General features: G+C 37.7%; 1 protein-coding gene across 3 annotated transcripts in view; it reads left to right on the forward strand.

The window, feature by feature from the left end:
- The window catches only part of Kpna6 (karyopherin subunit alpha 6), a 61,357-nt gene that overhangs the window by 11,960 nt on the left and 23,987 nt on the right, over positions 1 to 25,410 (forward strand). The window contains exon 1 of one of the 3 annotated variants that reach the window (XM_078025824.1): positions 17,616 to 17,639. The exons of the other annotated variants lie outside the window; for them this stretch is intronic. The gene's annotated coding sequence lies outside the window, so the exon portion shown is untranslated. Of the gene's footprint in view, positions 1 to 17,615; positions 17,640 to 25,410 lie in introns of those variants that run through there. 3 annotated transcript variants of the gene reach the window in all.

A 25,410-nucleotide genomic window follows, 5' to 3' on the forward strand; every position in this document is an offset into this window, starting at 1 on the left:
TTAATAGGTATAGAGTATTTTAGAAGCAAAGATTGATTGGTTAGTTGTGTTGATAACATAAGGGAATGATGTTTGGACTTTATCCTGAAGGCTGCAAAATGCATTTGAAGGGCTTTAATCTCTGAAGTGACATGATCTTATTAGTTTTCACAGTGCTAAGGATTGAACCCAGGGTACTACCACTGAGCTACATTCCCAACCCTTGTTATTTTTATTTTTATTTTGTGACAGGGTCTTGCTAAATTGCTGAGGCTGGCCTTGAATTTGTGATCCTCCTGCCTCAGCCACCTAAATTGCAGGGATTACAGGTGTGTGCCATTGCATCCAGCTTATGATCTTATTTATTTCTGTATAAATATTAATATATAAATTTTAAGATTTGTATACATATATATTTAATTATACATTGGACTGCTCTGGAGAGAATGAGTGAGAGTGCAGTAAGATTTCAACTAGGAGAGTCTCCTTCCCCCCAAATACTAGGGATTGAACCAGGGATGCTCTGCCATTGAGCTACTTCTTCAGCCCTTTGAAATTTTTATTTTGAGACAGGGTCTTGCTAAGTTGCTGAGGCTGGCCTCAAATTTGTGTTATTCCTGTCTCAGCCTCCTAAGTCACTGGGATTATAGATGTGTGCCACTGTACCCAGTTAAAACTAGGAGATTCTTTTAAGTAGTGGTAGTCCTAACAAGAGATGATGATTGCAGTGACTGAAGTGATAATAGTAGGGATTTGAATATGCAAGACTTGATTATTAATTTCATCTAGTGGTGGAAGCTGAGTGCGTGTAGGGATCAGACAGGACTCCTAGATTTCTTGATTTGAGTAGCAGAATGGATAGAGATGCTGTTCACTGGGATGATTTTAAACTTGGATATTTGGGGATGTCTGATCTAAGCACTGGAATATAGAAGTCTATCTCAAAAGTAAGGTCTTGGAGTGGAGATAGAGTTTGATCATCTATATAATTCATCTCATTCTCTATGGTAGGAGTTGAGGTAGAAGGAGGGAGCGGGGCTGGGGATAAAGGTCAGTGTCAGAGCACATGCTTACTATGTACAAAGCCCTGGATTCAACCCCCAGTACCAAAAAAGTAAGGAAAAAAGTGGGGAGAGGGCCGCTCAAGCGGTAGCGTGCTCGCCTGGAATGCGTGTGGCCCGGGTTCGATCCTCAGCACCACATACAAAGATGTTGTGTCCACTGAAAACTAAAAAATAAATATTAAAAAATTATCTCTCTGTCTCTCTCACTCTCTCTTTTAAAAAAAAAAGTTGGGAGAAAAAGAGAACCTCAAGGTACATCAGCTTTGATGTGCAAGAAGAAAAGAAACAGCAACCAGAATTGGAGGTAGAAAATAGGAGTAATGGAACTCTCAAAGACCAGAGGAAAGAGGGTATTTCAAGAAGGAAGTGGCTATCAGAATTAAGTGCTGCCAAGAGGTCAAATAAACAAAAAATAATTTGTCATTATGTAGTTGGTCAGCAGCCTTTACAATAGATTGGCACAGATGAGAGAGGAGAGGCAAACTGTTATAAGAAGTTTGAGAATAGCCAATGTGATGGTACACACTTGTAACCCAACTACTTGGAAGTCTGAGGCAGGAGTATGTCAAGTTTGAGGGCAGCCTGGGCTTTAGTGAGACCCCGTCTCAAGGTAAAATACTAAAATAAGGGCTGGGGGTTTAGCTCAGTGGTAGAGCATTGTGAGGCATGGGGTTCAACCCAAGTACCACATACACATGCTCAGAAATATTTGGGTGTAAGGAGAGAGTAAGCAAGTTGATGAGTCTTGTAATATCAAAAAAAAAAAAAGCTTATAAGGACCTGAATTAGGGCAATAGCAATTGGAATGAAGAAAAAGAGACAGAGTCCGGGAATAATTAGGAAGTAGGCCTGGACATCTCAGTGATTAGACATAAAGACAGGGATAAGTGAAATGGCAATTCACGCATCCTCAACAATTCAAGGAGGACTCAAGTTTCTGGTTTGAAAAGCTGAGACCATATCGATACCAATCCTTAATCCCTTATTATGTCAGTGATGCAGGGAGTTGAGCACAGGTCCTCTAGTAGGATAGGCAAATATTTCAAATATTTTCTTTTAATTTTTAAAATTGGTACAATTTTTGTATATATTTCTGGGGTTCTGTATGAGTCCTTTTAAATTTGTTTTAATTAGTTACACATTTTTAATTTTTTAAATTAATTAATTAATTAATATTGTGTGTGTGTGGTACTAGGGATTGAACTCAGGGCCTTGTGACTCTACCAACCGACCTATATCCCCAGCTCCTCTAGTATGATAATTCTTTATGCTTATTCAGTAAATGTATGTGATATAATGATCAACCCAGGGTAGTCAGCATTTCTTTGTCTTCCATTATTTTTTAATGTGTTGGAAGTCTTTGGACTCTTCTAGTAATTTTGAAATATATTATAAATTGTTGTAGATTAGATTGTTGCCCTACTCTGCTATAGAACTAATTGCTCCTAACTACATTTTGCTGCCTGTTATCTAATCCCTGATATTCTACTTTTCCCAGTCTCTAGTGACAACTTTTATATTTTTCTTCTTTATGAGATCATTTTTTTTTAAACTTCCACAAATGAATAGAACATGCAGTGTCTTTCTTTCTGTGTATGGCTCATAGCACTTAACATCCAGTTTCATCCACATTGCCACAAATGGCATGATTTCATTCATTTTTTTTTAACATTTATTTTTTAGTTGTAGTTGGACACAATACCTTTATTTTATTTATTTATTTTTAAAAAAATATTTATTTATTTATTTTAGTTTTTGGTGGACACAACATCTTTGTTTGTATGTGGTGCTGAGGATCGAACCCAGGCCGCACTCATACCAGGCTAGCACGCTACCGCTTGAGCCACATCCCCAGCCCCCCTTTATTTAATTTATTTATTTATTTATTTATTTTATGTGGTGCTGAGGATCGAATCCAGGGCCCTGTATATTCTAGGCAAGCCCTCCACCGCTGAGCCACAACCCCAGCCCTGATTTCATTATTTTTATTTATTTATTTATTTATTTATTTATTTATTTATTTATTTTCTTAGTTCTCGGCGGACACAACATCTTTGTTGGTATGTGGTGCTGCTAAGGATCGAACCCAGGCCGCACGCATGCTAGGCGAGCGCGCTATCACTTGAGCCACATCCCCAGCCCCTCATTATTTTTTATGGCTGAATAATAGTGCATTATGTATATATCTCATTTCCTTTATTCATTCATCTGTGATGCACACCTTGGTTTGTTTCAGATCTTGGCTGTAGTAAATAATGCTATAGTAAGAAGTGCAGGAATCTCATTTGACATTACAATTTCATTTCCTTTGATTATAATACCGAGTAGTGAGATTGTTGGATTTTGTGGTAGTTCAACTTTTAGGATTGTTTTAGAGACAGGGTCTTGCTGAGTTGTTTAGGGCCTCTCTAAATTGCTAAGACTGACTTTGAACTCCTGATCTTCCTGCCTCAGCCTCCCTATCCAATGGGATTACAGGTGTGCACCACCATGTCTGGCTCGACTTTTAGTATTTTGAGGAACCACCATACTGTTTTCGATAGTGAATGTTCTAATTTACATTCCCAATAATATGTAACACTGTTGTTTTCTGCACCCTCACCAGCATTTGTTATTTATTTGTTTCTGTAATTGCTGCTGTAAATGGAATGAGATTGGTATCTCATTGTGATTTTGGTTTGCATTTCCTTATACCTAATATTGAACATCCTTTCATATATTTGCTGACCATTTATATGACTTTTTTTTAAGAAATGGCTCTTCAAGCTGGGTACAGTGGCGCATGCCTGTAATTTTAGTGACTCAGGAGGCTAAGGTAGGAGGATCCAAAATTCAAAGCAACCTTGGGCAATTTAGTGAGACCGTGTCTCAAAATAAAAAATAAGAAAAGGACTGGGGACATATGTAACTCAGTGTTAGAGCACTCCTGGGTTCAGGGTTTAATCCTCATTATCACCCCCTGAATAAAGTGTTTATTCAGATCATTTGCCCTTTTATTTGTGGTAGGCCTTGTACATGTTAGGTATATGATATTTTTGTTGTGCTGTTGGGTTTGGTTTTCTGATATTTTGAACTACATCATCCCTAGTCCTTTATTTCTCTTTTGTACTGGGAATTGAACCCAGGGGCTGCTTAACCTCTGAGTCATATCCCCAGTTCTTTTAAAAATTTTTTAAATTTAGAGGCAGGATCTGTCTAAGTTGCTTTAGGGCCTCACTAAATTGCTGAGTCTGGCTTTGAACTTTCGATCCTCCTAAGACTACTGAGCTGTTGGGATTACAGGTGTGTGGCACTGCACCTGGCCCCAGTCCTTTTTTTTTTTTTTTTTTTTTTGGAGTTATTGTGAAAATGGGATTGCTTTTTTAACTAACTTCTTTGTCAGCAAATGTGTTGTTGGTATATAAAAGTGATGCTATTTTCTGTCTGTGGATTTTGTATCCTGCAACTTAACTAAATTTGTTTATCAGTTCTAACAGTTTCATGGTAGAATCTAGGTTTTTCCGTATACAAAATCATGTCATCTGCAAACTGGAATAATTTAATTTCTTCCTTTCCAATTTTGATGCCCTTTATTTCTTTTTCTTGCCTAATTGCTCTTACTAAACTCCAAGTACTATGTTGAATAAAAGTGGTGAAAGTGGACATCTTGGTCTTGCTTCAGATTATTTAAAGGAAACATTTCATTTTTTCCCCATTTTAGTGTGTTATTTGTTGTAGGTTTGTCATATATAGCCTTTCCTACTTTGCCTAATTTATTGACAGTTTTTATCCTGAATGGATGTCAAATCTTATCAAATGCTTTTTCTATATCTGCTGAGATGATCATAAGATTTTTGTCTTTCATTCTGTTGATATTATATATTACACTTATTAATTTGTGTATGTTGAATCATCCTTGCATTCCTGGGATAAATCATACTTGATCATGTTGTATAATATTTCTGCTGTGATTGAGAATTTTTACAACTCTGTCCATAGGAATAATTGTCTGTAGTTTTCTTATTTGTTGTTGTGTCCTTGTCTAGTTTGGTATCAGGGTAGTGCTGGTCTTATGCAATTAATTTGGAAGGACTTTTTCTCTTAACTCTTCAAAATAATTTGAGGAGAATTGGTGTTATTTTTCTAAATGTTTGGTAAAATTCAGCAGTGAAACCATCTGTTTTGGGGCTTTTCAATGTTTGGAGACCTTATTACTGATTCAATCTTATTACTTGCTGCTGTTTTGTTGGGGTTTTCTGTGTCCTCATGGGTCAATTTTAGTATGTATCCTGAAACTTATCCATTTCCTCTAGGTTTTCCAATTTGTAGGCAGATAATTCATGATTGTCCCTAAGGATTCTTTGTATTTCTTTGGTATCAGTTGTAATGTCTCCCATTCCTCTCTAATTTTACTTATTTGAATTTTCTCTCTCTCTCTCTCTCTCTCTTTTTGTTAGTCTACCTAAAGATTTGTTTGTTTATCTATTTAAAAAAAACTTTTCATTTCCTTGATCTTTTGTATTTTTTTAATCTCTATTTTATTTATTTCTGCTCTTTGGGGGTTTTTGTTTTCTTTTGCAGCCCTGGGGATCAAACACAAGACCTTATTCATACTAGGCAAGCACCCTACCAACTGAGCTATATCTCCAACCTTTGTTATTTTTCTTCTTCTACTAAATATGAGGTTTGGTAGACTGGGGTTGTGGCTCAGTGTTAGAGCACTTGCCTAGCATGGAGCACACATGAGGCACTGGGTTCCATCTCCAGCACCACATTAAAAAAAAAAAACCCTCTTGCTTTCTTAGGTCCTTGAGGTACAACATTAGGTTGTTTATTTGAGATCTTTTATTTTTTATGTATACATTTATTATTATAAATAATAAATTTATATATATATATATGTATATATATATATATATATGTATATATTTTAGGACTGATTTTGCTTTATCCCATAGGTTTTACTGTTATTAAACTCCAAGTACTATGTTGAATAAAAGTGGTGCAAGTAGTTTTCCAGGAACATTTGTTCAGGTTCCATATATTTGAATATTTTTTCCTTTTTCTTTTTTGTTCCTGATGTCTAGGTTTTGTTTGTTGCACTTCTGAGGACTGAACCCAGTGCCTCACACATGCCAAACAAGCACTTTACCACTAAGCTATACCTCCAGCCTGATTGTTTTGCTTGCTTTCCATATCTTTTCTTTGGTACTGGAAATTGAACCCAGATACTTAGCCACTGAGCCACATCCCCAACCCTTCTTCAATTTTTAATTAAATTAATTTATTTAGAACTGGGGATTGGACCCAGGAGTGCTTAACTCCTGAGCCACATCTGCAGCCCTTGTTTGTATTTTTATTTGGAGGTAGGGTCTCACTGAGTTGCTTACACTCTCACTAAGTTGCTGAGGCTGGTTTTATTTAAACTCAAGATCCTCCTGCCTCAGCCTTCCAAGCAGCTAGGATTACAGTTGTGTGCCACTCCACCTGCCATTTAATATTTTATTTTGAGACAGGGTCTCACTAAATTGCTTAGGGCTTCAGCTTCCTGAGTCACTATTGTTTTCTACTTTTATTTTATTGTGGTTAGACAAAATACATGCATGTTCATGTTTCTTTCAAGACTTGACAAATTTTTAGCTATTATTTCAAGTTTGCAGTGCCTTTTCACAACCCCTGTAATGCAAGTATTTGCTTTAAATGAAAGTATTAATGATATCCCATAAGTTTTGTAGGTTTTCTTCATTCTTCTATTTTATTTTAAATTTTTCTGACAGGGTCGTTTCAAAAGACCTGTCTTCAAGTTCAGAAATTCTTTATTCTGCTTGATCTAATCTGTTAAGGTTCTCAACTTTTTTGTTGTTGTTGTGCTGGGGATTGAACCCAGGGCCTTGTGCATGTGAGGCAAGCACTTTACCAACTCAGCTATCCCCAGCCCCCTCAGTTGTATTTTTTGTTGTTGTTGTTTCACTGATTATATTCTTCAGCTGTGATTTACTATTTGTTGAATTTCTCATTCAGATTATGAATTGCTTTTCTTATTTCACTGAATTATCTATATTCTCTTGTAACCCACTATTTCCTTGGGATCATTATTTTTAATTTCTTTTCACATATTTCATTTATTGAGTAACCTTAAGAGGGGAAGAGTTTTTCATTAACATGGGATGTGGGTTTTTGGTTGGGTAAGGACTTTATAGAGCACAGAAATGTAGTCTTTGTGTGGTTTCAGCAGTAATCAACATCAGCAGTGTCTGGGCATGCCACAGTGGTCTGGACTGCAGGTAATGTTCAGGTAGCGGTACAACTTTGCAATTGACATGGACTTCCAAAGGTACTTAACTACAGGCACCAATAAGGCAAGTGGTGATGGCAGCCGCAATACCAAGGGCAAGTGGTACAGAGGGGCATGTTCTCTGGCCTCTTAGGGAGATCATAGATGGTGCTGGGGCTTCTGCAACTAGTAGTTGCAATCTCAGAGCTGCAGGCTTCAAAGGATCTATCATTAGGCACTTCAAGTTGAGTACTTCTATAACTAGGGCTTTTGGCAGAGGCTTCTGTGATCCAAGAGTCCCGGTCTGTAGAAAGGCCTATCCTCAGGTCCTTACGGCAGGGTAGACTCTAGAAATGGTTCCATTCTCAAGCTGCTACTGTGCTGTAGCAGCTTGGGCTCAAGGATAGAAGACCATGTGAGTTCCTTCTCTGGAATACAACAGTCACACTGACCCCAGGCAGCTCCCAAACTAGGTTTAATACCTGTGAGTTCTATGGAGCTCTGTGATTAGGACTGCCTGTTTGTAGTGGTGGTGGTGGTGGTAGTTGCTTGGACTTTCCTGTTTAATCCCACTCCCAATGCAAAATGTGGTTCCCCATCCCTGACCTGAGTTGGGGAGCTGGGGTTGCAGTTGCTTTGACTTTGTTTCCCTGCCATCTCTAGTCTCCGTGCTGTTTAGGGTTCTCTTTACTTCCTCACTGAGTTCCATTGTTCCCCAGTCACTCTCTAATTGTAGTCATTCCTTTGTTGTCCTACTTCATCTCTGAGGTGGTGGCATTGTTAAAAGTTTTTGTTGAATTTTAGTGGCAAATTTATAGATGTTTATTCTCCTAAACCACTCTTTCTTTTAAATATATATATTTATATATATATAGATAGATAGATATAATTTTTAAGTTGTTGACGGACCTTTATTTTATTTATTTGTATGCGGTGCTGAGAATCGAACCCAGTGCCTCATGCATGCCAAGCAAACATGCTACCACTGAGCCACAACCCCGCCCTCTAAACCACACTTTCAGTGTTTAAATAGTTCATGATAAAAAAAAAAGAGGAGAAAAATTGTTTTGTTCTTCATGAGAACTGAGAAATGGGGCAGTTGCTAGGGTGGGGGATGAATAAAAAGCAGCACTCACAAGTGTATGGCTGATGGTCAGTAGGAAGAATTGGAGATGGTGAGATTCCTGGAACTACTTCTGAATTATTGTTTTTAGCTAGCAAAATTGTGAATCAGCAATACCAAAATTTTGCTACCAACTTTGTATTCATTTGCAGTAATTATCTACTCAGTGAATGAATATTTTTAGTTGTAGTGGACACGATACCTTTATTTAATTTATTTTTATGTGGTGCTGAGGCTCAGACTCAGTGCCTCACACATACTAGGCAAGCATTCTACCACTGAGCCACAACCCCAGCCCCTGTTTTGTTTTGTTGTGATATCTTTGATAAGAAACTGAGCCAAGCAAGTTTTAGAAGAATATCTTCTAAATGTTTGGATTTATTAATCTCTTAGTATCTCTCGTGTATTGTGTGTTATCTTCCTACCTTTCAAATTTCAGCATTGTGGCTGACTTACTTTGGGAGAATTTTGATTTAATCAAGTCCAATATAGGTGTTGACCTACAATTGTACTTCAGTTTTGTAGCTGGTTAGATTTGTGTTCTAGAGAGAAAACTCGATGTAAAAGAAAAATTTATACTGTAAATATGAGTTCTTGAAAATCCGGTATGATAATTGTAATGTGGCATATTTTATTTTATTGCAATACTAGAGATTGAACCCAGGGCTTCACACATGCTGGGCAAGTACTCAGCCACTGAGCTACATCCCCAGTCTTAAGTGTGATGCTCTTAAGCAAGGGAAAATAAATAGAATCTCTTTGAGGTTCCCCCCCCCCCTTTCACTCCAGTACTGGGTATTGAATTTAAGGACACCCTACCACTGAGCTACCCTTTCAACCCTTTTAATTTTTTTAATAAATATTTCAAAAAATCATCATCATTATCATTAGTGTTACTTGGTACCAAGAATTGATCTCAGGGTTGCTTAGTCATTGAGCCACATCCCTAGTCCTTTTTATTTTTTATTTTGAGACAGGATCTCCCTAACTTGTTTATAGCCTCATTAAGCTGCTGAGGCCAGTCTCCAAACCGCACCCCAGAATTCTGAAGATTTTAGTGTTGCCAATAGCTTCCTTTTTCACAAAATGAACAGAACCTCAAGTTTGGCACCAAACAAGTCAGAGCTGACTTTAATTAGCTTCCTGATTTGTCACTTAACCTCTGAATCTCATTTTTATCATCTGTAGATTAGGAATCATGCCCACTTCTTAGGATTGTTTTGAAGATTAGAGATTAATTACATCTACAAAAAACCTTGGCACATTATACAGACTTATTCACTTGATAAGGCTCTGAGCTCTAAACACCAGTGTATTCTTCTTAACCAACACTTCCTCCTTCTTCCTCCCCCTTTTCTTCCTTCTTCCTCCTCCTTCTCCCTTCTCCCTCCCTCCCTCCCTCCCTTCCTTCCTTCCTTATGTAGTACTAGGAATCAAACCCAGAGTCTCTTGCATGCTAGGCAAGTGCTTCACTATTGAGCTACATCCCAGCCCTTTTTATTTATGTATTTGTTTGGCACCTGGGATTGAACCCAAGGGTGCTTTACCACTGAGCCACTTCATCATCCCTTTTAATTTTTTTATTTTGAGACAGGGACTTGCTAAATTGTTGAGGCTGTCCTTAAATTTGGGATCCTCCTGCCTCAGCCTCCCAAGCTGCTGGGATTACAGATGTGTGCCATCACACCCTGCCCCAGCCCTTTTTATTTTATTTTGAGACAAGGCCTTACAATGTTGCCCCTGTTTGCCTGGAACTCCTGCCTCAGTCTTATGAGTTGCTAGGCTTATAGGCGTGTTTCACCATTTCTGGCCTAGCCCTACCATCTTTCTTTTTTCTTTTTCAATGTGAAGTAGGAAAGAATTATTTTGGTTCCTGATGTCAGAGGTTTCAGTCCATGGTTGTCTGGTCCCGTTGCTTTTGGGTTTGTGGTAAGGCAGAACATCATAGTGGAAGGGTGTGGAAGAAGAAAGCTGATTACTTCACAGGGGGCCAGGAATTAGGGAGCTAACCCTTTCTTTTCAATTTACTAGTAAGTAGCTTTGGTGCTTTAACCCAAGAAACTTTTATTAATACTTATTTGTGTAAGATTCCTAGTGAAGAGTCAGTGGAGAGGCCTGCTGAAGCAAGCTAGTTCAGCCTGGGAGGAGGTAGGTTTCTTATATTCATGAAGAAAGAGGCCACATACCAAGAATGACTATTTATTTATTTAATTTGGGCCTAGGAATGAATCCAAAGGTGCTTTACCACTGAGCAACAGCCCCAGCTTTTTTTTTTTTTTTTTTTTTTTTTTTGCAGACAGAGTCTCACCAAGAGCAATTTATTTTTATTTCTCTTATTTTTTTTCCCAGTGCCACTAAGTAACCTTTAGTGCATTATGATGAATTACAAGCTTACAAACTGTGTTGTATCTCATTTAAAGCCTGAACATCTCAGTGACAGGGCAGTTATAATAATGTTTCATTAGAAGGCCTTCCTTTGAAAAGAGTGCCCACTCTGTTTAGTACCAAGACAAAGGTCATAATTTGAAAAGGTTGATTGTTTCTTGGAGTTCCAGGGTCTATCTCCTTTGAAGTGTGTCACATTATTACCTAGAAAATATAAGCTAGTTCCCTAATTTCTTTCATGGAGCGCTTTTGGGTTCTTTTAGACAAGTTCCTTAAAGTGATCACTTGGTAATCTTGGTATACCTTTTGAAGCATAGACTATGAATATAGACTTTGATTTGGAAAGTCTGAAAGCAAACAGTTATCCAGGATACTTTAAACCCATATTTGTGAGCTTGAGGGTATAATGATATTTTCATCTCATACATGGAACAGCTGGTTATATGCAGTTATTTCTTTTTTTTAATATATTTTTTTTTTTTTTAGTTTTCGGTGGACACAACATCTTTGTATGTGGTGCTGAGGATCGAACCCAGGCCGCATGCTCGCCAGGCGAGCGCGCTACCACTTGATCCACATCCCCGGCCCAATATGCAGTAGTTTCTCTTGACAAAATATGCATTATTTAAAATGTTTAAATAGTTGTAAATGGGTAGGGACATTGGCATACACCTATAATCCTAGCTGAGGCTGAGGCAAGAGGATCACAAATTGAAAGCCAACTTGAACAATTCAGCAAGACCATCTCAAAATAAAAATAAAAAAGCCTGGGGCCAAATATGATGGTACATACCTGTAATCGTAGCAGTTCAGGAGGCTGAGGCGGGAGGATTCCCTATACAAAGCAGTTTTGACAATTTAGCAAGGCCCTAAGGATTCCCTATTCAAAGCAGTTTTGACAATTTAGAAAGGCCCTAAGCAACTTAGCATACTACAGTGACACAGCCACATCAATGTTTATAGTAACTCAGTTCCCAGTAGCAAAGCTACAGAACCAACCTAGGTGCCCTTCAACAGATGAATGGATAAAGAAAATGTGGAATATATACACAGTGGAATATTACAAGCCATAAAGAAAAATGAAATTATGAGATTTTCCGATAAATGGATGGAACTGGAGACCATCATGCTAAGTTAAATAAGTCAGTCCCAAAAAACCAAAGGCCAAATGTTCTTTCTTATTGGAAAGATGCTAACATACAATAAGGTATGTGTGTGGTGGTCAGAATAGAAGTTCATTGGATTAGACAAAGAGGAATGAAGGGAAATTGCAGGGAAGGATTAGGAAAGAAAGTAGAATGAATCAGATGTAATTTTCCTGTGTTCATATATGAATACACGACAAGTGACACTCTACATAATGTATAACTCCACAAGAATGGGATACTAATTACAATAAGCTATACTCCAGGTATGTATAATATGTCAAAATATATTCTGTTACATAAACCTAAAAAAGAACAAATAAAAAAAATTAGGCTTGAGATGTGGGTCAGTGGTGAAGCGCCCTTGGGTTCAATCCCTAGTACCAAAAAAAAAAAAAAGGCTGGGGATATAGCTCTGTGTGGGAGTCCCTGGGTTTCATCCCTAATACCACAAAATAAATAAATAAATTATACCTGTGATTAAGTGGAACACTATAGAAATCTTGCTACTTACTTGTGTATGACCTGAGCCTCAGTTTTTCTTTAAATATTTTTTTTAGTTATAGGTGGGCATACTACCTTTATCTTATTTATTTATTTTTATGTGGTGCTGGGGATCAAACCTGGGGTTTCACATGTGCTTGGCAAGTGCTCTACCACTGAGCTACAACTCTAGCCCCTAAGCCTCTGTTTTTTAATCTATCAATTGCTAGCAAACTGTCACAGACTTAAATAACAGAAATATGTTTTCTCACAGTCTGGGAAGTAGAAATCTAAGATTAAAAGGTCAGCAATGTTGACTTTTCTTTTTTTTTTTTTTTGTACTGGGATTGAACTAATCACTGAACTACATTCTCAGGCCCCCCCATACTCACCCACCCCCTTTTATTTTATTTATTTATTTATTTTGAGACAAGTCTCATCGATTTACTTAGGGTCTCGCTAAGTTGATGAGGCTGGGCTCCAATTTGCAATCCTCCTTATTCAGCCTCCCAAATCACTGGGATTATAGGCATATGCCACTGTATCTGACAGGTTTGGCTTTTTCTGAGACCTTTCTGTTACTTCTGTTTTCATTGTATTCTCACTTTCTTATAAGGACATCAGTTATTGAATTAGCAAAACCTTACTTAACCTTAATTACCTCTGTAGGACTCTATTTCCAAATATAATCATATTCTGAGGGACTGGGGGTTAAGATTTCAGCCTATGAATTTTGAGGAGTACATTTCAGCTGTTAGAGGACTCATACCTATTTTGTATTGTTGCTTGCCCTTTGTTTCTAAACCCTTAGAAAATACGTGGCAACATTAGGTGTTTATTCTTTAGAAATAGGAGGTATAATTTTAGGGACCTATACAATTGTCCCAGATGTGGAATACCTATAAAAATTTAAAGCCAAGCACACACATAATCCCAAAGGCTCAGGAAGGAGGAGCTCAAACTCAGGGGTAGCCTGGGTAATTTAGCAAGACCCTGTCTCAAAATGAAAATTAAAAAGACTGGGAGTGTGACACAGTGGTAAAGTGCCCCTGAGTTCAAACCCCAGTACCTCCAAAATTTAAAGAGTTGAGGAAAAAAATATACAATGTGCTAATTTTGAAATCATTACTATGGTCACAGAATTGAAAACTTGGGACTCCATGGGCTAAGAAAACCAAAAGGTTTTCTGCAACAGTCAAGTGCTAGAAAAGGTGTTTTTGTTGTTGTTGTTATTGTTGTTTTGGTGTGTGTGTGTGTGTGTGTGTGTGTGTGTGTGTGTGTGTGTTGCTGGGGATTGAACCCAGGGTCTTGTGCATGTGAGGCAAGCACTCTACTAACTGAGCTATATCCCCAGCCCCAAATGTTTTATTTTTATTGTGGATTTTCTTGATCTTGCCTGAGCAAGTAATTGAATGCATGACAAAAAAGCCTCCTGGCCTTCTGTGTCTTTGAGTAGTAACCTAGTCTTCTTTTGGTTACTGATTGCATATGTGCGTCTGCAGGTAAATATTCATCCTTCCAATTTAAGCTTCCCTGCCTGCTTCTCCAGTGAAGTCATAAGCAAATATTTGTGATAGTTTCTTATCACCATGGTGACTAAAGAAACAGAGTCTGTGTCCCCTTCCAGCTTCACTGTCAACTCTGCTCAAAGGAGGGGACAGCCTCTGGGAGAGCCCAGGCTCAGTCATGAAAAACCATGTATCAGGTAATAGGCGACAGAATTCCAGTCTTGCCTTAAGGAAACTTTCTTCTACTTATATTCAGGCACAGGGGTAACTAGCGACCCAATGGAGAAGCCATTGCAGTTCCTTAGAATTTTTTTTTTTTTTTTTTAAACAGTAAGTTTACCTGATCTGGCCAAGTGGATGTGAAGATTTGCACGTTTTAAGACCTTACTGCTACTGTAGGTTCCCTGAACTACTTTCTAGAATGATCAAAGACACCTTCTAAAGTTTCATTTCCTCAGTAGCTATAGTTCTAGAATCAGCTCTCTCCCCTCAACATCCAGTTTCACTTCGCTTTCAATTAGGTTCCCTTGCAGACTACTCCTTCCATCATCCATTAATATACTTCATTTCATTCCTATTCCTGCTGAAGAACCAGCTCAAATCTTATCTATCTGTTCAAATCCATGTTTGAAAGATTTCTTTTAAATTCTATTATCAATTGCCCCTATTCCTTCAGATAAATGGAATAATAGAATTAGTTGTCCCCATCTGTGTGTCTGTAAAACTTATTTTTTTATCCCTTTTCCAATACTGTTAGTCTCTTTTTCAGATTAGAAATGGAGAAAATGAAAGAGAAAAGTAGGATGTTAAGGCTTCAGGCCGTTGTACCCACATCAGTATGATCAACTTCACTTTTTTATCTCCCTTGGTACTCGACCACTGAGCCACATCCCCAGCCCTTTTATATATTTTACTCATATTTTCATATTTTATTTATTTAGAGATAGGGTCTTGTTCAAGTTGCTTAGGGCCTTGCTAAGCTGCTAAGACTGGCTTTGAACTTGACATCCTCCTGCCTCAGTTCAATTTCACTTTTATCAGTTTTTTAAACATTGGGATTCTATGTCAGATTTAATTGGAACAAGTACTCTGCCATTTTTAAAAAATATATTCTTAGTTGTCAATGGCCCTTTATTGATTTTATTTATTTATATAGTGGTGCTGAGAATCAAACCCAGTTCCTCACACATGCTAGGCAAGTGCTCTACCACTGAGCCACACCCTCAACCATACTGTGCCATTTTTTTAAAAAAACTTTTTGTGGTAAAATGTGTTTAAGTATACAATTCAGTATAATATTAATATCCATAATATTTATGTTACATAACCATCAATACCATTTTCAGGTTTTTATCACCCCAAACAGAATCTATACCTGTTAAGCAATAACTGCCCATCCCCCCTCTCTTAGGACCTACTAACTGCTAATCTACTGTCTCCATGAATTTGCCTATTCTAGGTATCTCATATGAGAAGGATCATATAATTTATCCTATTTTACTTATTTCGCTTGGCATACTATCTTCAAGGTTCATCCATGTTGCAGACATATTAGCAGAACTTCTTATGGCTGAATAATATTACATGGTATGCATATAGCACATTTTCTGTAACCATTCATGTGTTACTACCACTTTTTGGCTATTTTGAATAATGCTAAAGTGAATATTGGCTGCAAGTCTATTTTGAGTACCTTTTTTCAGTCTTTTTTGAGTATATACCCAAGAGTAGAATTGCTGGGTCATATGGTAAATCTATGTTTAATTTTTTGAGGAACCAACATTGTTTTTTCCACAGCAACAGCACCATTTTACATTCTTACCAGCAGTGTCCAGATTCCAGTTTATCCACATCCTTGCTAACACTTGCTTTTTATAATTCCAGACTTGTAATTGTGAAATGATATCTCTTAATTTTGATTTGCCTTTCCTTAATGATTAAAAATGTTGAGCATCTTTTTTTAAATTTTTTTTAAAGAGAGAGTGAGAGAGGAGAGAGAGAGAGAGAGAGAATTTTTTTTTAATATTTATTTTTTAGTTCTCGGCGGACACAACATCTTTGTTGGTATGTGGTGCTGAGGATCGACCCGGGCTGCACGCATGCCAGGCGAGCGCGCTACTGCTTGAGCCACATCCCCAGCCCCTTAAATTTTTTTTTTTTAGTTGTAACTGGACACTTGTTTATTTTTATGTGGTACTGAGGATAGAACCCAGTACCTCAAATGTGCTAGGTGAGTGCTCTACTGCTGAGCCACAATCCCAGCCCCTGTTAATCATCCCAGCCCCTGTTAATCATCCTTTTATTTGTATATTGGCCATTTGTATATATTCTTTGGAAAAATATTTTTAATTCTCTTTGCCTATTTTTAAATTAGGTGGTATGTATGGTGAATTTTATTTATTTATTTATTTTAAAGATTTATTTTTTAGTTCTCGGCAGACACAACATCTTTGTTGTATGTGGGCTGAGGATCAAACCCGGGCCGCACGCCAGCGAGCTACCACTTAAGCCACCGCTTGAGCCACCGCTTGAGCCACATCCCCAGCCCCAGTGTGTTGAATTTTAGAAGTTCTTTATATAATCCACATTTTAAACTGTTAGAAATATGTTCTCCCATTCTGAAGGATCTTTTCAATTTCTTTTTTGTTTCTTTTGTTGTTTGTGCTTTTGGTGTCATGCCTAAGAATATATCTTCAAATCCAGGGTCATAAAAATTTACCTCCTATGGTTTTCTCTAAGACTGTTGGTTTTAGCAGTATCAGGAATGGAACTCAGGGCTTTGCACATGCTGGGCAAGCAGTCTACATCCCCAGCCCTTTTTAAATTTTATTTTGAGATAAGATCTCACTCAACAAAGGGTGGCCTGGAACTTCTGATCCTCCTGCTTCAGTTTCCTGGGTAGCAGAGATTGCAGCTGTGTCGCCGTTCCCAATTTATTGAGTTGATTTTTTAATGTGATATGAGCAAGTCCAACTTCATTCTTTGGCATCTGGAAATCTAGTTGTCTGGTGCTATTTAGTGAAAAGACAGTTCTTTCCCCATTGAGTGGACTTGATACCCTTACCTGAAAATCATTTGGCAGGCCACAGATGTGGTTGTTGTTTTCTTATTGTTTGTGTATGTGCTCGCACGCGTGCATGTGTGCATTCTGGATTGCTCTACCACTGAACTACAGAGCTAATCCTTTTTTAAGTTTTTGTTTTGAGGCAGGGTCTCACTAAGTTGTCCAGGCTGTCCTTGAACTTTCTATCCTCTTGCTTCCTCTTAGTTACTGGAATTACAGGCATGTACTACCACACCCAGCTGTGTGGGTTTTGTCTGAACTCACAGTTCTATTTAATTGGTCTATATAGCTATCCTTAATTCATTACTACACTTTTGGTTGCTGTGGCTTTATATAGGTTATTCCACCCCAAAAAATGTGGAATCCAAAACTCATTGAGCTCTGACGTCATATCACCATTAGAAAATTTTATACCTGACCTTGTGTGACAAGTCAAAGTACAAATAGAAATAGGGTGTGGTGGTTTTGCCAAAAACTGGGTCCTTGTCCCTGGTGCCAATCTAATAATGAGGACATGGTTTTGAGAAAAAGGGAAAAGAAAGTTTATTGCTTTGCTAGCAAAGGAAAAACACAGGGGACTCCTGTCCTAGAGGCTGTGATTCTGCCCATCAGCAGGAACAGGGGCTTTTAAAGAGGTAAGTAAAAGGCTACATGCCACAGGTTCTCTGTCTGGAGTTGGAATTCACTTGAAATTTGGGAGATAATAATTTCTGAGATCTTCTGGTACCATCTCCCAAAGACTGGATTACTTTGTTCCTATGATGGTTATATACTCAGGGACAGATAAATCTGCCTAGAATGAGGAAGAAAGGTAATCCTTTACCCTGAGATTAGAGAGGATCAGGGAGAGAGGAAGAGAAAGATACAGTGTCCATTTTAAAAATAAGTTTAAAACAAAAAGTGGACCACTGTTTAAGTGGCACATGCTTGTAGTCACAGCAGTTTTGGGAGGCTGAGTCAGGAGGACTAAATGTTCAAGGCCAACCTAGGCAATTGACACCTTGTTCCAAAATACAAATAAAATGGACTGGGGATGTAGTTCATGAGTAGAGCACCCCTGTGTTTAGTCACCATGACCACACACACCCACAAAACATACACACATACACACACAAGATGTAGAGGAACTAAAAATATTTTATAAAAGCAACTTCAGGGGGCTGGGGTTGTGGCTCAGTGGTAGAGTGCTTGCTTAGCATGTGTGAGGCACTGGGTTCAATTCTCAGCACCACATATAAATAAATGAATAAAATAAAGGTCCATCAACATCTAAAAATTTTTTTTTTTAAGAAAAATACTTTCAGGCTATGCGTACAAGGTGTGTTATGTGAAACATAAGTGAATTTTGTATTTGTATCGAAGATATCTCATTGCATATATGCAAATATAGTATGCGTTTATTTGTAAATTTTACGTGTATTCCAAAATCCAGAATACTTCTGGTACCAAGCATTTTGGATAAGGGATACTCAACCTGTAATAACTTATGAAATTAGGAAATGTGAGTCCTATTTTAAGAGTCTGTTGTTTAATTTCCACATATTTATTAATTTTCCAATTCTTCTGATATTGCTTTCTAGCTTCATTCCATGCAGTCAGTATGATTATAATCTTCAATCTTTTTTTTTTTTTTTTTTTTTTGGTATTAGGAATTGAACCTAGAGGCCCTTTACCACTAAGAAATAGCCTGGCCCCCCACCTTTTTTTTTTCCTTTTTTGGAGAAAAGGTCTTGCTAAGTTGCTAAAGCTGGCCTCAAACCTACAGTATTCATGCCTCAGCCTCCCAAGTCTCAGGGATCATAGGCATGCACCACCAAGCCTGGCCGAGTCATCTTTTTAAATGTATTGAGCCTTTTTGTGTGTGGCCTAATGTGCTGTCATGAAGAATGTTCCATATACACTTGGGGAGAATATGTACTCTTTTATTTTTGGGTGGAATGTTTTTGTATATATCTGTTAGGTCAAGTTGGTTTATAATGTTCAAGTCCTCTCTTTCCTTATTAATCTTCTATTTAGGTGTTCTGTTCGTTATTGGAAGTTGTATATTGAAGTCTTTGTGTTTTTTTGAACCAAGAATTGAACCCAGTGGTTCTATACCACTGATTGCATCTTTAGCCCTTTTTACTTTTTTTTTTTTTTAGAGAGAGAGAGAGAGAGAGAATTATTTATTTATTTATTTATTTATTTTTAAAGAGAGAGAGAGAGAGAGAATTTTAATATTTATTTTTTAGTTTTCGGCGGACACAACATCTTTGTATGTGGTGCTGAGGATCGAACCCAGGCCGCACTCATGCCAGCTCGCTACCGCTTGAGCCACATCCCCAGCCCCCTTTTTACTTTTTGAGACAGGGTCCAATTAAGTTGACAAGGCTGGTCTCCTGAGCTTGCAATCCCCCGACCTCAGCCTCCCAAGTAGCTAGAATTATAGGAGTTCACCACTGTGCCTGGCCAGAGTCTGGCACGTGGTAAGTGAGCACTCTTTTACTGATCCACAGCCCCAGCCCATTTATAGAGTTTTCTTTCATCATTTTGTTATCCCATTGCCTTCTGATATGGTTTCTTAAGATCAATTAGCTGTAGAGGAGATCCTTTGTATGTGATGAGTCACTTCTTAATTTGTAGATTCTCTCTTTGTCTTTTAACAGTTTGAGCACATGTCTCAATATGGATCTCTTTTACTTTATTCTCTTTAAGGCTCACTGAACTTTTTCATGTATAGATTCATGTCTTTCATTAAATTTGAGAACTTTATAACCATTATTTCTGCCCCCTTTTGTTTTCTTATTGGTAATTCCACAGTGTATATTATTAGTCCTTATAAGTGGTGTTCCATGGGTCCATTAGATTGTTTATTTTCTTCATTCTTTTGTTTTTGTGCTCCTCAGAGTAGGTAATTTCAATTGTTCTGTCTTCAAGTTTACTACCACTTTTCTCCTTTTTCAAATCTGCTATTGAACCCTTGTAGTAAATTTTTCATTTCAATAATTGTAATTTTCAGATTTAGAACATGTTTGGCTCCATTTTATAATTTCTTTCTCTTTATTGACATTCTCATTTTGATCATATATTGTTTTCCTGATGTTCTTCAGTTTTTTGTCTTTTTCTTAAGCTTTTTGAACATATTTAAGATAGCTGTTTTAAAGTCTTTATCTAGTAAGTTCAGTATTTGGGTTTCCTTAAGAATGGTTTCTAGCACTGGGGTATAGCTCAGTGGTAGAGCACTTGCCTAGTATGCGTGAGGCCCTGGGTTCAATCCTTAATACCACATAAAAATAAATAAAAATAAAGGCATTGTGTCCATCTACAACTAAAAAAATTATACGTGTGAAAAAATGGTTTTTATCATTTTATTTCTGGATTGGGCTGTTACCTATCTCTTTGTATGCCTTGTAATTTTAAAATGGATATTTGAACATTATAATGTGGTAACTCTGGAAATTATTTTGGTTTTCTATTTGTCCCATCTGTTTTTGGCTGTAACCCATTCTTCCCCTTACCTGCTTTCTTTTGGAATTATTTTTTAACCCTTTAATTGTCAATGGACTTCTATTTTATTTATTTATATGCAGTGCTGAGACTCAAACCCAGTGCCTCACACAAGTCATGCAAGTGCTCCACCACTGAGCCACAATCCTAGCCCTCTTGGAGTTTTTAAAAGTAATTTTACAAGCTGGATGCACTGGCACATGCACATTTCTATAATTCCTGCAGCTCAGGAGGCAGAGGCAGGAGGATCAGCCTCAGCAATTTAGTGAGGTCCTATGCAACTCAGCGAGACCCTGTTTCTAAATAAAATATAAAAATGGGGTTTGAGGTGGGGTTTAGTGGTTAAGAACCCTGGGTTTAATCCCTGATACCCCCCTCCAAAAAAAAAAAAAGTAATTTCACTTTAGCTTCATTATTCGTTAATTTGTTTTAAAGAATTATTGCCCCAGTGATGGTGATTGAATTGAGGGACACTTACACTGAGCTACATCTTAAGGCCTTTTGGGGGAGGGGGCATGCTGGGGATCAAACCCAGGGCCTTGTGCATGTGAGGCAAGCACTCTATCAATTGAGCTACATCCCCAGCCCCATCTTAAGCCCTTTTTATTTTTTGAGAAAGGGTCTTGCCAAATTGCTGAGGCTGGCCTTGAACTTGTATTCTCATGAGTAGCTGGGATTACAGGCATGTACCATCGAACAATTTTTAGGTGTGTGGGCGGGGGTTATAAATTTACTTAAAGTATTTATCATTTCTAGTGTTCTTCATTTTGTGGAAATGTGAGTTTCCATCAAGAGTCATTTTCCTTCTGCATGAAGAACTTTAAAAATTTTTTTGATGCAGGTCTACCAGAAGCAGTTTTTCAGCTTTTATTTATATGGACAAATCTTTTTTTTCCTTCCTCCCTCCCTTCCTTCCTCTCAGGGATTTAACCCAGGGAGCCACATCCCAGCCCTTTTTTGTATTTGGTTTAGAGACAGGGTCTCACTTAGTTGCTGAGGCTGGCTTTGAACTCACAATTTCCTGAGCCACTAGGGTTACAAGCGTGTGCCACCTCGCCCAGTCGTACTTTTGATGTTTTTTTTTTTTTTTAAATATATATATTTAGTTGTAGTTGGACACAATCCCTTTGTTTTATTTATTTATTTTTATGTGGTACTGAGGGATTGAACCCAGGGCCTCGCACGTTCTAGGTGATTGCCCTACCGCTAAGCCACAACCCCAGCATCCTTCCATCAGCGTTTTTTTTTTTTTTTTTTTTGGTACCAGGGATTAAACTCAGGGGCACTTGACCACTGAGCCACATCCCCAGCCCTGTATTTATTTTATTAGAGACAGGGTCTTGTTTAGTGCCTCCCTGAATTGCTGAGGCTGGCTTTGGACTCTCAATCTTCCTGCCTTGCCTGTCGAGCCATTGGGATTACAGGCTACGCCACTACACTTGGCCAATCATTTTTTTAAAAATATTTTTATTGTTATATCAGTCTATTATGGTGAAATACCTGAGGCTATGTAATTTTATAAATAAGTTGTTTATTTAGTTCATAGTTCTGAAAATTCAAGAGTATATTACTGACATCAGCTCTGTTCTAGTGAATACCTTATGGGATGGCATTACAATAATGTATGAGGGAGACACATGACCAGGCTTAGACTGTCATAACAACCTACTAACAGTTCACAAATGAAAAATAATTTATGGGTCCCCAGAGAACTACCTTAGTTCCTTCTAAAACCAATGCCCCCTGTGATCTGTGACCTCTTTTTAAATCCCACCTTCCTAAACTTCTCACCACCTGTCACACTGATAACCAGACTTCCAACACATGAAACATTAAGGGAGAATACACATCCAAACCTTAGCAATTGGATATAGAGTTCTAGTTTGAAAGATTTTCTTCTTTTAATATACTTATGGTATAGTTTCTGACAAAAAGTCAGGCCTTTTTTTTTTTTTTTTTTTTTAAGACAGGTCTTGCTAAATTGTTGAGACTGGCCTTGAACTTTCAATTCTCCTGCCTCAGCCTCCCAAGTCACTGGGATTACAGGAATGCACCACTGTGCCTAACCAAGTCATCCATTCTTATCTTTGATCTTTATGTAAAGGGTACTTAACTGTTTTTCTTTGTTGCTGGTTTTCAGGTGTTTTGTTTTGTTTAGTTGTCAATGGACTTTTATTTATATGTGGTGCTGAGAATCAAACCCAATGCCTCACACATTCTGGGCAAGCACTCTACCGCAGCCCCTTCAGGGTTTTGACCTTATTGTCGTCTCTGTTTTTATCATACTTTTTAGGCAGTATACCATCAAGTTTGAAATTTTTTAATCTTCATTCATAATCCTTCCCCCTCATTTTCTCCTGTGAAACCAGTTACACAAATATATTAGAACACATGATACTTTCACACAGGCTCCTGAAGTATCATTTATAGGTCTGCCTGTGTTAACTGATTTTATCCTCTTTATGAGTCAAAATTTTCCTAGTTCTTGGCATGTCTAGTAATTTGGGGGATACCAGGAATTGAATGGTTGAGTGGTACTCAACCACTAAGCTACATGACAGGGTCTCACTGAGTTGCTTAGCACCTCGCTTTTGCTCAGGCTGGTTTTGAACTTGTGATCCTCCTGATAAAAGTTTTTTATGAGTCAAAGGGCAAAGGAAAATCACAAGTTTGAGTCTCGTCTTAGCATCTCTTTCTTTAAAAATAAATATCTTTATTTTATTTTATTTATTTATTTTTATGTGGTGCTGAGGTTCGAACCCATCGCCCCACACATGCTAGGTGAGTGCTCTACTGCTGAGCCACAACCCCAGCCCTTGTCTCAGCATCTTAGTGAGGCCCTAAGCACCTTAGCAAGACCCTGTGTCAAAAAATAAAAAGGGCTGGGGATAGGACTTAGTGGTAAGACACCTCTAGGTTAAATCCCCAGTACTACTACTACTACTGCTACTACTACTATTACCAGTAATAAAACAGTTCCAAGTGTGTATACCCCTAATGAAATAGTGTTAAAATATTTAAAGAAAAATGAAATTACAGGTAAAATAGATATATTCAGTATTGAAAAAAATCAGTAAAGCAATAGAAGAGTTGAACAATGGAAGTGGTTAACACTGGCAGACACCTGTATTCCCAGCTACATTGTAAGCTGAGACGGGAGGATCACAAGTTTGAGGCCAACTTAGCAAGACCCTTTCTCAAAATGAAAAATAAGAAGTGCTGGTAATATGGCTCAGTGGTACAGTGTCCCTAGATTCAATCCCCAGTACTGTGACCCCCCAAAAGAAGAAGAGTTGAACCATGTGATGAACCACTTAATTCATTAGACACATGACATATAGAACGCCATACACAATAATGGAAAAGTACACATTCTCCTTAAACACACATTAAACACAGAGATTTTTTTTTTTTTTTTTTTTTTTGCTTAAGACTTACTTGGACTATAGGGGCTGGGGTTATGGCTCAGTGGTACCACACTTGACTGGCATGCGTGAGGCACTGGGTTCAATTCTCGGCACCACATATAAATAAATAAAATAAAGGTCTATCAATGACTAAAAAGATACTTTAAAAAAAAGGACTTGGACTATAGTGTCATTTATTAGAAATAATAAAGTTCCCAAGCATTACTGATTTTTTTGAGAGAGAGAGAGAGAGAGAGAGAATTTTTTTAATATTTATTTTTTAGTTTTCGGAGGACACAACATCTTTGTATGTGGTGCTGGGGATCGAACCCGGGCCGCATGCATGCCAGGCCAGTGTGCTACCGCTTGAACCACATCCCCACCCCAACATTACTGATTTTTAAATAAAATCCATGGATATTAGCTATTCATAACTGCATTATAATGATTTTAATTGAAGGAAATTTACAAGTCTTAGGTATTAAATTGTATCATAAGGTCATTACATTAATGACATAATTTAAGTACACATTAATTACATAGTTAAGTATACAGTTTAGAATAACAGGATAAGTACAAAGAAGATAGAAATCTTACAGTAGGGCTGGGGTTGTGGCTCAGTGGTAGAGCACTTTGCCTAGCATGTGTGAGGCACTGGGTTCAATTCTCAGCACTACATAAGTAAATAAAATAAAGGTATTATGTCCATCTACAATTAAAAAATATTTTTTAAGAAATTATACAGTAGGAAGGTTGGGCATGCAGCTCAGTGCTAATTGCCCCTGGATTGAATCCCAGCACTCCCCCAAAGGAGAAAAAAATAAGTATGGAAAGGTTTGTTTAACAATACACATATAGAAAATGCACACAAAAGTTTTAACTACATTAAAGTTAAGAACTTATGGGTGTGGTGGCTCATGCCTGTAATCCCAGTGGCTCAGGAGGCTGAGGCAGGAGAATCATGAGTTCATAGACAGCCTTAGCAACTTAGTGAGGCTCTAAGTAACTCAGTGAGAACCCTGTCTCTAAATAAAATATTTTAAAAAATGGTTTGTTTCCATAAAAGGAGAAATATGGCTAGTAAATCATATGAAATCTAACCTCATTAGTAATCTGGAATAATGCAAGTACTTATACCTCAGTGGAACATTGTATCACACCTAGTGTACTGAAAAGTGATGATTCTAAGTGTTGTTCAAGATAATATATCAGGAGCTGAGGTTGTGGCTCAGTGGTACAGCACTTGCCTAACATGTGTGAGGCACTGGGTTTGATTCTCAGCAACATATATAAATAAATAAAATCCATTGACAACTACAAAAAATATTTTTAAAAGAAACAAAACTATATATTAACAAAAGATGATATATCAGTGGGAACCTTTTGTTTATTGCTTAGCTAGTTAAATTAGCAACATACTGGAAGACAGCTTTGACATTACAACTCATTCCTTGGAGCATCAATTCTCAAAACGTGGTCTGCAGACCCCAGTGTATCCTTGTGACCACCACTT

The sequence above is a fragment of the Ictidomys tridecemlineatus genome, chromosome 11 (assembly GCF_052094955.1).
Source record: "Ictidomys tridecemlineatus isolate mIctTri1 chromosome 11, mIctTri1.hap1, whole genome shotgun sequence".
NCBI classification, from domain to species: Eukaryota; Metazoa; Chordata; class Mammalia; order Rodentia; family Sciuridae; genus Ictidomys; species Ictidomys tridecemlineatus.